General features: G+C 28.3%; 1 long non-coding RNA gene across 1 annotated transcript; it reads right to left on the bottom strand.

Annotated features, from left to right (window-relative positions):
* LOC109351413 lies at positions 237-587 on the bottom strand. Its single transcript, XR_002108221.1, has 2 exons — positions 511-587; positions 237-341 (listed from the first exon to the last, which is right to left on the bottom strand). It is a non-coding gene; the product is annotated as an uncharacterized LOC109351413 (long non-coding RNA).

Here is a 13,314-nt window from a genome sequence, read left to right as displayed (position 1 = left end):
CTACTGTCTAATAAAGCTGGAATGGAAAAATATAAGTTATTAAAATTAATGGGAAACATAAAAAATCTGAAGTTATTTTGTTTTCTTTTTCTTTTTATTGTTGTAAAGTTTTATTTTGGAGTACTTCTTCTAAAATCTTCTCCAATTTTTGTTGAGCAAGCATGGTTATTATTTTCTTTTTTATCCCAATATTATTTTTCATGTATATGCTAAAATAATGAAAACAATTTTACTACCTGAAACATCTGCAGTAGTTGGATCGTGGTTAATAGGAAGTAGATGAGATGCTTGGTGGAGGACTCCTCCATGCTCTAAAATTGCTAAAACTCTTTCATACTCTCCTATCACATAAAACAAAAAATATGTGGATTATATTTACCTATATTAATGTGATTTTGAATATTTGATTACCAAAACTAAAAAGATTTATGGAAGAGTCAGGCAATAATATATTCTCAAATATTGAGTGCAATAGCAATGTAAGTAATAAAGAGGTCAAAACAATCATACTTGTAGGAATGCTACCAGAAAAACAAGTCACCGCAAACGCTAACATGAAACAAAGATAAAAAGTTGCAGAAGCCATATTTTTTTCTATTTGCTACATCACTATTGAGTTCTATATAAGAGTAAGTGATATGCTCTCCATACCATTTCTCTTCATATTTAAAAAAAAATTATATATTCTAAAATTTGTTAAAATTTCACTATAATAATCTATTTAAATTCACATTAGAAATTATATTAAAAATTAAAAAAAAAAAGAGGAATGATGAATAAAAGCATCATTAGAAAATAGAATATCAATTTATAATACATTTCTAAGTAAAAATATTTGTCTTGTGGATATCTACAAAAATAAGTTATTATTGGAAATGTTATTCTGATATTTGCCATGTAGGTACCACATATTTACAAATTCATTTTTAATAAAATTATATATATTATAATTTTTTTATTATTTCATAATTAAATTTTATCTATTTTAGAGTAAAATTTAGTGATTAAAATATAATAATATATTAAACATGTATATAAATTTTATTACTCATATAATAATTATTTATATATATGAATTTTACAAAATATATAAATATATATTTAAATTAAACTCCGTGAGTATCCGCTACACAAATAATGTGAGTATGGATATAGGAAAGTATTATACATACATGTTCCTTCCCATTGTCATCCCTATTTCTAACTCATCATAAAATTATAAAAATATGAAAATATTTAATAAAAGTATCTATCTTTTTTATAATGAATAGTTTATTAAAATATTTATAATTGTGAGTACTTAAGAAAGAACATATAATCGAATAAATGGCAAATCCATTTTTTATAAATTATATTAAGAGTAGAGGAAAAGTTATTACAATTCATTTCTTTTCCTAGGATAATCATTTTAATTTTGTGATATTTCATTTAAGTTACTCATAAAATGTGAAGTAACAAAAAATATGTTATAAGGAATGATTAGTAATAATCAAAAAGAGTAAATATAAAATCTTAGCAATAACTATAATAATCAAAATAAAAAAATGCAATTAATGATGAGTAATGAATATAGAAAAAAAAATTACATTTTTTATTAATGTCAAACCAAAAAATATTTAATATGAAATCGTATAAAGGATGAAGGAAAGAACGTTATGACTCATTTATTTTCTTTAGATTGTCATTTGAACAATCATGATACACTACTTCTATTTTCAAAAATTATAAACTTATATCTATACTATATATAAAGTCAAAACATGGTGTAACCACCACCATGGCATAATTTATATATTCATATTTTGCCCTTCAAAAATTTAATTTAAAAAAACCATATAATCCTATATAACCACCTTAAATATATTAATTATAAGTTGCATATCTATACTACTTATAAAGGAAAAACCTAACCTAACTTTCATGAAGTTATTTTGGAGATAAGTTACAAATGTATATGCATCTTTTCTTTAAGATTGAACAATTACCTCAAACGAATATATATTCAACTGCAAATTACAATATATAATACAACTTAATATATAGAATACACATTATAAACAATAGGAAAGCGGGTTGACATGCTAGTTATAATAAATATGAAAATAACAATTACATTAAAAGATTAAGGAAGGGTAGTGATGAATCACTTATATTGCACATGGTATCATTTTAACAGTCGTGATATTCCACTTTTAATTTCTAAAATGTTTCTCTACAAAAAATAAATATAAATATAATAATTACATTAAGCATAGAGATAGGGTCGTGATATGTAACTTATTTTCTTCATATCATTCTTTGAACTATTGTTATGTGTCACATTGTTCATTAAATCAACGAAAATATATTTAACCAATGAAATATTTCTACTAAAAGAATTATGTAATCTTCATTTTATCACTGCATATCTATGATACGTAGAAGAAAGATAAATTATTGTCTAATTTCAAAATTAAAAATATGACTTGTCCTTTGAAAATTAAGAAATAATGAAAAGAATTTAGCAAACAAGTTTGGATATATATTTGTTTTTTCCCGATGATAATAGATAGAGAATAATGTATCTCCTTATATAAGGAGATAACTTATCTACTTATATAAGGAGATACTCCATTCCCTTATATAAATATATAGAAGAAAGGTATTTATGTAATTTTCTATTTATTTATTTTTTTTTGTAAACATAATAAAGTGTTTTGCCCAACCATGGAACATTAAGTCATTTCATAGAATATTCAAGGAGTTTTTGTCAAAATTTCATGAGTTAGAAACGAGAGACCTGCTCCAGGCCAATTCCTAACTCAGAATATTAGTAACAATCTGAGTCGTTTATCCTACTAATACTATAAACGATATAAGGGTCATGATCGATAAGGAAAATATCCCTCTGATAGTGAAGTATCTCTAATATCTAAGTATATGGAATATGTGTTTGCTAAGATTCAAGTGTATTGTATTGTGTTGTGTGTGGTGGTAAGAAAGCAAACTTGTTTGAAATAAAAATCAACCCAAAAAATTAAAATAGATAGAAGCCAATCAAAATATATATATATATATATATATAGAAGAAGTAAATGCATCTGTACTAATTAAAAGAAATCAAATAAGGTGAATGAATATTGTGGTCTTTGCTATCAACGATTCTAGATCCAACTCTCTTAAACAAAATTCCTAGTGGGGATCGGTAGGTGTCATGTTCCAATATTACAATATCACCAATTTCACAACTTAAGAGGATGGATAAGGGGAATTCCACTCTCTTCTAAATGGTTTAGAGTCACTATAATGTTTTAGCACACAAAACACATAAAACCTCATATATGCCCAATTCTAGAATCATAGTCATTAAACGAGAGTTATAAGTTCGGAAGTAGATCATATATCAAAGAAGGTATTACCACCATGACCATCCATAATAAAATTATACCCTCGCTAATTACATAAACTAATTTATACCCTAATCTTGTTTGTTTATTTCTTTTGATAGTTTATCTATAAAGGACAAAATTTATTTTTATTTTTTATTTTTGTGTACGACAAAATAATAAATAAAAAATCAGACATACACGACTATAAGATATACAGTGTAATATTCGGTTGAATGTTGGGTGATAAAATATCAACCATAGAATATAATTCATGTAGCAGTGATAAGAATGTTGTGTCAGGTGAGTAGACACACTAGACAATATAGGATTAGAAATGCATGCATCATAGATAACATTGGGGTAGCTCCTATTATAGAAAAGATAGTAGAATTGCTCTTTAAGTGGTTTGGACATAAGTGTAGGAGGCCGATAGAACCCCATGTAATGAGAGTAAATCAAATGGAAGCTAATCCAATTACTATAAAAAATGGAGACCAAGAAAAACCATAGGAAAAATGATAAAAAAAGATTTGGAGCTCATTTTTTGTCACTATACATGATTTATGATGAAGCATTATGACATCGTCCAATCCATGTAGTCGGCCCAACCTAGTGGGATATGTTAGTTAACAAGAGTTCTAATTTCGCCTAAATGGGGGTGAATAGTTGGTTGAAGTAAAAATTAAATTCGATGTCAAATACAAAAGATTATATTAAAAACTATTGGTTTTAATCGATTAAATAATTGCTTAATCAATTAACACTGATTACTTGAAGTGATTAATAGAGCAAATTCACTTATACAATAATCTCTAAAGGAATGCTATCAAAATAAAGGGAAAATACGATAATTGCATGTAAGTAAAAGAGTAGGGTTAGAGAGAATTTATCCTAGTTCGATTGTTAATCCACATGCAATCTATATTCAGGCCTCCCCTTATACAAAATACTTCTTCCCCCAAGAATTCTTGTGGACCTAACTTTTAATGGCTCCTAACCGCTTCTAACCAAGTATACCCAATGAGACCTCTTCTTGGACCTTGACCGCAACCTAGGATTTCTCCTAAATTTCTCTCTTTCTTCTACGTGATACCTCACATCCTCAAAACGACAAATTTACATACCGGCCGAAAAACGTGAACAAAGTTTTCTTACACCTTCAATGTGATAATCATAAACTAACAATCAGAACAAACTACAATTTGATGAATCTCACAAATAGAGAGAATATGAATGATAAAGATTCACAAAAGGAAAATCTTTGAAAACTCTGAAGGTATAAAAATAAATTCTTTCAAAGATACACAATAACTCTCTCTTTTTCACAGGAAAGTTTCTTTGACTTTTTAGAAAATCACTCTTGAAAAGTGTGTATCAATCTTGTGTCAAGTTATTGTAAGTGTAAAAATTCGTGTTCTGTTTTTCCATGGGAAAAGATTCAGTTTTAATCTGTTCAGTTGAGATAATTGATTAAATTGCCACTTGATCTATTAACATTTATTTCAAATGTCCAATATTCCAAAACAGAAACTGACTTAATCGTTAACAATGTCCTTAATCGATTAACGAGTTTCCTATTTACAAAGACTTAATCAATTAATCAAAGTCTTAATCAACTAACTTTTTTTATGAAAAGACTTAGTTAAACCACCTTAATTGAAAATAGAAGTGTTGAGATTCATAGTGGTACATACGAAGTGTAATTTGAGATTCTTACAAACATCAAAACCACCTTCAATCTAACAAAATTCACAAAATCTGGAGAGAGAAAGAAGAAATGAAGATCAAGAATGAGAAGAAAGCATGAAACGGTTCATCAATGAAAAGAGAAACTTACCAATCGTGCATTAACAAAAATGGAGATAGCTTCATCATCATTTCTGATTGAAGTTGAGCTTCACAAAAAGAGAGAAAGAACGAAAAAAAACGTAGGTTAAGGATGAATGATAAAAAGGCAGAAATGTAAGGGTAATGAGATATTTAACCTTATTTTCCTCTCGAAAAACCCTAATATGGGGGAACAACAACAAAAAATGGTATGATGAGGGTTTCATAAGGTTTTAAAAATTATTCAAAATATTTCTCTTTCTTTAACTAAACACCCAAACAAGAAAACCCCTCCTAAGCTATCCCCTTATTTCCTTTCCCCTTCAAAATAGGTCTCCCAAACAAGACCTTAGAAGAATTATGGAGCAATGTTGATTATGGTGGTATCATTGTTTGTTAATTTATATAGTGAAGTGGTGTCATGTTACAACATGTCATGTTAATTTTATTACCTGAAGTGGTTTCCATAGTATCTTTGATCCATGTGTCTTACGTAATACAATTCTTTATCTGCCCCTATAAGGTTCACCTTGAACTTGGTTGGACCTTGTATTTGCTCATTTATGATTAATACCTTCCCCTACCAATGTGCAAGGGATAAAGCAATTTAGATCCTTTCAATGTTATTTGATTAGGCACAATTCTAGTTTTTTTATTAATGAAAAAAAATTCCATAATTATATAAGTGTTCTATAAACTATCATGGACAATAGTTTTATGTGTTGCCTAAAATGGTCATAGTCAAAAACCATGGTCTTTGCAAAGTAAATAGACCATTGGACATGAACATTGGTTACAGTTTTAAAGTCGTCCTAAATGATCAACGACAACGATTTTCACCTTATCTTATAGGCAATGATTTCCAATCGTTGGTGTTAATGATTAAGGAAAATAGTTGCCTATTATAAATATTAGACAATGTTTTAAAAAAATGTCGCCAAAAACAAAATATTGTGGCCTAAACAAAGGGAAATGCCCAGACTACCACAATTACAAAGTCGTTGCCTATGAAAAAGAAAATAATTTTTCTAAATTTTGCAACGGTTTCTAGCCGTAGGTCAAAACATTTGTAATGCATTGAGCATATAGTACTTCAAAAATGCATGACACATATCTTGAGAAAAAATTGATTTATTTAGGGATACATCAACAATATGAGAATGTGGTTCTAATGCATATGATTTTGAAATGTATGAATATGCATATATTAACTAGTTTATTGAAGTGCATGTAATGTAGCTAAAGAATGCACGTGACTTTTTTGAATACATGAAACTATTTGAAAATACAATATAGGATGCATATGATTTGGAATGTCTGAGGGTATTTAGTAAATGTTATGGTTGAAATGTTTGAATTTAAAATATATTGAATTTATTTAGAATGTATGTTTCTTTATTTTTTATGACAATGGATGAGTAGATTTAAGATAATGTATTAAATGATATAGTGAGATAGTATATTAGAATACATAATATAGTAATGCATAAAACGCAATGATTGTATGATGTATTTTCTTTTTTAACAGAATGGATGAATAGATGAATAAATGTATAAATAATGTACTTTTTGGATGAATGCATGTATGCTTGGGCGTGATGTGTAATGATTTCAATGCATTTTCTATGCATATATGGTCAAGAATCCTATTTCAGGCGACAAAACCTTCATTACAAAATATGATGTTTCAAGATGGGTTGATAATTGTCATATAGTTCAGGCTAACCTAGCACAATGATGGGTTACCCTATGTTCTTGTTTTGATATAAAAAAACAACTCTTAGAACTATAATGTCAAGATGACAAACTAATGGGGTGAATTAGTTTTCTAAACAAGATCAAAAAAAATTGCAGTAAAAACATTAGAGTATATTGCAGCGGAAATGTTGTAGAAAATTAAGCAAGTACAGAGTGAAAAAATGTGGAGAGTATAGAGAAGGTAAGAGATACGCCAATAACTTTATTATGGTTCATCTTCTTGTCCACAGAAGGCTACATCCTCTTGCAACACAAGAGATTTCTTCACTGATATTCTTAGTTGCAATTATAAATCTTGCCCCAAGATTATAAGTACTTTATACACTTACCAATATCTCATACACTTATAAGACTTCCTCTTCTAAGCAACATTCTTCTCCTTTCCACCACACCTTATGTTGAAAAGTTTGCAATAAAATGATGAAGAATATGACTAGGGCAATGATTGCCTTACAAGATATGACAATGCTATTTCTTGTAGTCCTTGGTATCTTTCTATACAAATAGTACACAATGCTCATAGCATTTATGGTATGAAAATAATGAGAAAAACACTTGGTTGCAACTTAGAAAAATGTGAAAATTTAAAACTCAAGTTGTAAGAACAAAGAGCAAAAACTTATTTGAAAGATTGTATGAAAGTTGTGTGCAAATTGTGTGTCACGAATTGGTTGTTCCAAGACCTTTAAATAGGCGTCCAACCATCTATTATACCCCAAGACAAAGGTATGAGACGTTTGGAATGAAACTCATTCATTTTGGATGAAAGTTGTTCAACAAGAAGTAACCGATTACCAAAACTTACTGCCTAATTGAGTAATTTGTTACTCATTTGAGTAATCAATTACTTTGTGTTGTTTTTGTTGGTTAACCCCTTACTGAGTTTGAGTAACCTGTTACCCAGTCCTGGCCAACAAACAGTTACTCACTATTACATAGTTCAAGTAACTTATTACTCAGGTCTAGTAACTTATTACTCAAGTCAAGTAAGGATAGAAGTAACTTACAGGGTTCTCATTATCCCGTATAGGTCAACTGTTTGGGTATCCACTCATTAAGCCCATATATGTTATCAGTTTCAAAATTCTTATAGGTTGTTACTAATTAAATCACTTCTTTTGTAACCCAAAAATAAATAGTCGATATAATTGTATTAAATATATTATGTTCATCTTAATTAGAAATTATTAATTTCTAACACATTTGCTATCCTACACTGGTGTGTCACTTCATGTGTCGCTATTTGTGATTGGTTGAAAAATATATTTAAGTTAAAAATTTAATATTAATAATTTTTATGATCAATTACAAGTAGTGATGCATGAAGTGGTACGCTTTTTAGGATAGAAGATATTCAGCCTCTTAACATCAAGTGTATGGACGGCAAGTACACATGATGTCTTATACAGTGTATCACTCTTTATACAAGTGATTGTGATTAGTTGAAAAAATGTATTTAAATTAAAATTTTAATAATTAAATTTTTTTCTAATTAATCATAAATATTAGCATATAGAATGGTACACTATTTTGAGACAAAATATATCCTCTCATGGACGCCCCAAATGTAGAGGTCCAACAACACACTTCAGAATTCTCTATCTCCTTCAAATAAAATATATTTTTCTGTTAGGTGTTGTGTCTTTTTTTAAACTTTTCTATTTTTGGGTTAGGTTTTTCTTTGCTATTTTTAGATTGGTAGGGTATAATTATCAAAGTATTTTTGCTATTTTTTTAAATCCCATTTTCAATAGGTTTACACTACCATTTATAATCAAATAGACTTACTTTGTTTTTTAAGAGATTGATGTTATTTCCAGTTAGACATACAAATTTGATTATTTCCTTTAATTATAAAAATTAGAATGGTTGTTTTTAGATCTCAGAACACCCCAAAAAAATGTTCTTATTGTTCTAAAAATAGCAGAATAATTTTTATAAGGCCAAAAGATTATTGGAATACCCATAATTGAGTAAAATAGTTATTTGGAATATTGGTATAAGCGGATCCGGTTTAAACCATGAAACCGACGGAACCAAATCAAACCACAAAATACGGTTCAGTTTGGTTTCTTGGTTTGGTTCATGATTTTAAAATTTTGCAATCATTAGATCTGAACCGAACCACATATTAAAGAAATAAATAATGGGGAATAATGTTATATTATTGTTTGAATTCATTAACTAATTTTGTGGCTTAAGTTACCAATTTTGTTTGAAGTGTAGTATTATATGTGTTACTAAATTGTTATTATGTTATTATTATATATCTTATTAGATACTAAATTGTTATATATGTGCTACTTTTCGTGTATTTTGATGACTTGAAACATATTTTGTAACTTTTATAGTTTTGATTTCAAACTAACATATATCATAAGTTATTATAACATATATTGTTATATGTGTTACTAATTATGAATTGTAATATTATATATGTTACTAATTGATATATATGTTACTAGATTGTTAGGTATATTACTAATCATGAATTGTGTATTATATTATTATATATGTAGTCATTCCTTTTTTATTCATAAATTATATAATTTTTATATATATTACTAACAAATTCAGTATACGTTTTCCTTTTTATGGACAAATATGTCACTTTTAATACATTTTAAATTTTTCATTCATTAAAGATATCTTTTTAAAAACAAAAACAAAACAAAAAAACGTGGAACCAAAGTGAACCATTCATGAGTAATTTGGTTCAATTGGATTCCTATAATAAAATTTATCGTTAATTGAGGTGAACTGGACCATATATTTGTGTTTAGTCAGTAAATTATATCAAAAATTGACATGTGATTTTTTTTTAAAATTCATTCATTCCCTTAAAAGGCTACAAAGTGATCATTAACTCAATTAAAATCTCTTTTTTATTTAAAAAAGAAAACGAAAATACTTGTTGATCTAAGTTAGATGAAAACCAATTCTCAAAGATTCAATTTTTTTATTATAAAATATTTTTGACTTTTGGCCGGAAAAAAAGTTGCATGTTCACATATATTAGTACATTTTTTCCGGAAAAATGCACTAACCTAAATAATACATCTCTAGTTGAGTTGTTAACGTAGAATACGCGTTTAATTAAATTTAGATCCAACTTTCATCATGTAGAACCACTATAGCCATATATTTTTTATTAATTTTGTATCGCTCTTCAATTTATATACTTACTTTATATAAATTTAATATCATTTACACTTTTACAAAGAAATATTTTTAATACAAATTGGGTTTGAATATTGAAATTACATAACACCCCTTACCAGTGTTATAAAAACCGATTCATGTCGGCCGGTTCAACCGTTAAACCAGTGAACCGTTCTTAACATCTGTACGGTATAATAGTTATACCGGTTATGCAATCATATCAGTTAAAACCGGTTAAAATCAGTTAAAACTGACTGATTTTCAATTGAACCGTACCGGTCGTACCTGCCGGTCTTAATTCAAATTAATTTTTTAATAAAAAAAAATTATTGGTTTTTTATTGATTTCTCAACATTAATGTTAATATATTATATATTATATATTATATATTATATATTATATATTATATATGTATATCTATTTTTGTCAGTATGCGGTTTAATTAGTGAACTATTGGTTAAACCGCTATACCACTATATCAGTACCCTAACCGGTTTGATAATCAGTATGGTATTAATCAGGGGCGGAACTTATTGGAGAGACAGGTGGGGACAATTATCAATATTTTTAGTTAATTAATCTTATATTCTTGCCCCCTAAACATTTCTTCAAGATCCGCCACTGGTATTAATAATATTGGTTGTGACTATTGCTAAGCAATAGAGTGTAGTACGTTTGATTTGCCCTTTCGTTCCAAATAATTTGCCCCACATAGGGATATCAAAAAACTCGTACTCATAAGTAAAATCCATACGGGCATGGGTACATGTCACAAATGGGTACTCGTGGATACCCGTAGGTAAAATCAGTACGGGCACGGGTACATGTCACAAACGGGTATCCACGGGTTTTACAAACGAATTTTTAAAAATACCCGTAGTACATAGGGTGGATATGGGTATTATGGTACTCGTGCCTACGGGTACCCGTTATTTACATTATTAATATATTATATTTAATTAAAATAAAAAGTACATTATCCTAACATTCATTACACTAGGTACATCTTTTTCTTTTACTTTGTTTACATTTTTTCTTACTTTGCTTGCATCTTTTATTGAATTTGGTGGTAAAACACCCACAACTATTACTACATGTGTAGAAACACACATGTTTTATAAAGAAAATATATATTTTTTGTTAAAGAGATGTGAACAACAAATCACACAAATAGAAAACACCAATAAATTTAGCATTTTTGCCGAATATTCAATCAAAAGATACAAAAATAATTAAGTTTCATCTCATTTGAAATATAATAGAAGTAGAAAATTAAAAATTCATTTATAATATAAGAAACATGCGGGTACCAAGAAATACCGGCGAATACCCGCATGCGGGTACCCGTAGGGTACGGGCGGGTATGGGTAATGTTCTCCTATTTTGAAACGGGCAGCGGGTAGCTACTACCCATGCCCGTCCGTTGCCATCCCTAGCCTCAACCTCATCTAAGTATGTTTTCTCTTGTGTGATGTTTGGGAAGAGATGATTTTCATATAAAAGTAGTGTTACGAGTGAGATTATAGTAATCATTGAGTACTAAAAACTAGTGTTATAAAACTCGGCTCGAAGCCACCAGTCTGACCGGTTCAACCGTGAACCGGTCATCTAACTAGTTCGAACTCTCATCTAACCCGTTTTGCATCAAAATTGGGTTGACTCAGTTAGTTTAAGTCTAACACTGATGACTCTGATGGCCGGCCCTGTTGGACCGGCCGAGTCAATCAAAATTGAAAAAACAACCAAATCGATGTCACTTTTAGTTGAAAAGGTAGTATTTTTAATTTATATGTAATTATGTTTGTCATTTGTTATCTTACTTTATAACCAAATCTTTGTCGTTTAATTAAATTTTAAATTCATTGTACGTAAAGCGTAGTTTATATGTTATTTGATGATGTTTTCAACTTGCTTGTATCATTTTATAGTATTAAAATTTTCTTTGTTGATTGTTTAATTAGGTATACTAATGTTTTTTAAATTTTGAGTATACAATTATTAAATATTGTTATATAGCATCATTAAATTTTAGAATTTTAATATAAACCGAGTTGACCAGTTCAACCATTGTCCCACTAGTTGGACCAGTGACTCATTGATTCAGTACTCTGACTGAGTCATTGATCGGTCCGAGTTTAATAACACTGCTAAAAACATTTAAAAACAATATAATATATTAATATTCAACCATAAGAGAAAGATTTTAAAACCCACAAAAAATGAAGCTACTTTGGAATAAAAGTTTTGAATATTCAACATTCAAATTTGGAAATTGTTGAAAATCACGTTGAAATTATTTTAAATTATTAAAAATTCAACGAATGAATATATTTAAAATGCGCGTTTATGATTTAATTATAAGCAATATTAACTCCTTAAAGATAGTTAGCTATTTGGGAAAGAAGTTATATTCGCAGATGTTTATTTGTTAGAAAAATAATATTACTAGCTATGTTAATTTATTTAAGGAATTTATTTGTTCTTATTAATCTAACTTTAGAAGTTTTATAATGAATTAATTGTTATTTTTCGTGTTAATCCTTATTTACCATTTTCTTGATTCATGTAAGTAGTGGAAAAGTTATATTATTAAAAAACTGAGTTAATGTGATGTAAATCAACATAATCATTATATTTCTTAATAGATGTGTTTTTTTGCGATAACACAAAACTTCAAGGACGAGTTATGGGTGTTATATAGGAATTTCGAATTGGATTCCTCTCCAATACTGGGAATGTGATGAGACATTTTTTCAAAATTATTAATTTATAAAAAATAAAAATATGGACCATTGAATTTTTGTTATTGTCATATGTCATAATCATAAATATACACTGCCCTCTCCATACTGGAGAGGAGTCAGACTCCGGAATTTCATATGCAATGTAAGTTTGACAACATCTCGCCACATAGGAAATACTAGGGTTTTGGATGGAAAGTTAACCAAATGACTATTTTTGTATATGTAAATTGGAGAATGAAAATCACATTTAAAAGATAAGGAGACTTATATAACATAATTGAGAAACTTGAGAGACCAAAATTACACTTTAGCATCATCTAGATGTATTGAACATTTTCATAATTAGCTTTCCTATGACAATATAAATAAGCATATTCTCTTACACAAAATTCATAACTCAATACATACAAACAAATTTTCTTTATTCTACTCTCTCATTTTATTAGTCATTGGTC

Source organism: Lupinus angustifolius, chromosome LG06 (assembly GCF_001865875.1).
Source record: "Lupinus angustifolius cultivar Tanjil chromosome LG06, LupAngTanjil_v1.0, whole genome shotgun sequence".
Lineage (NCBI taxonomy): Eukaryota > Viridiplantae > Streptophyta > Magnoliopsida > Fabales > Fabaceae > Lupinus > Lupinus angustifolius.
The sequence above is the reverse complement of the archived record's forward strand: the minus strand, read 5'-3'. Positions and strand labels throughout refer to the sequence as shown.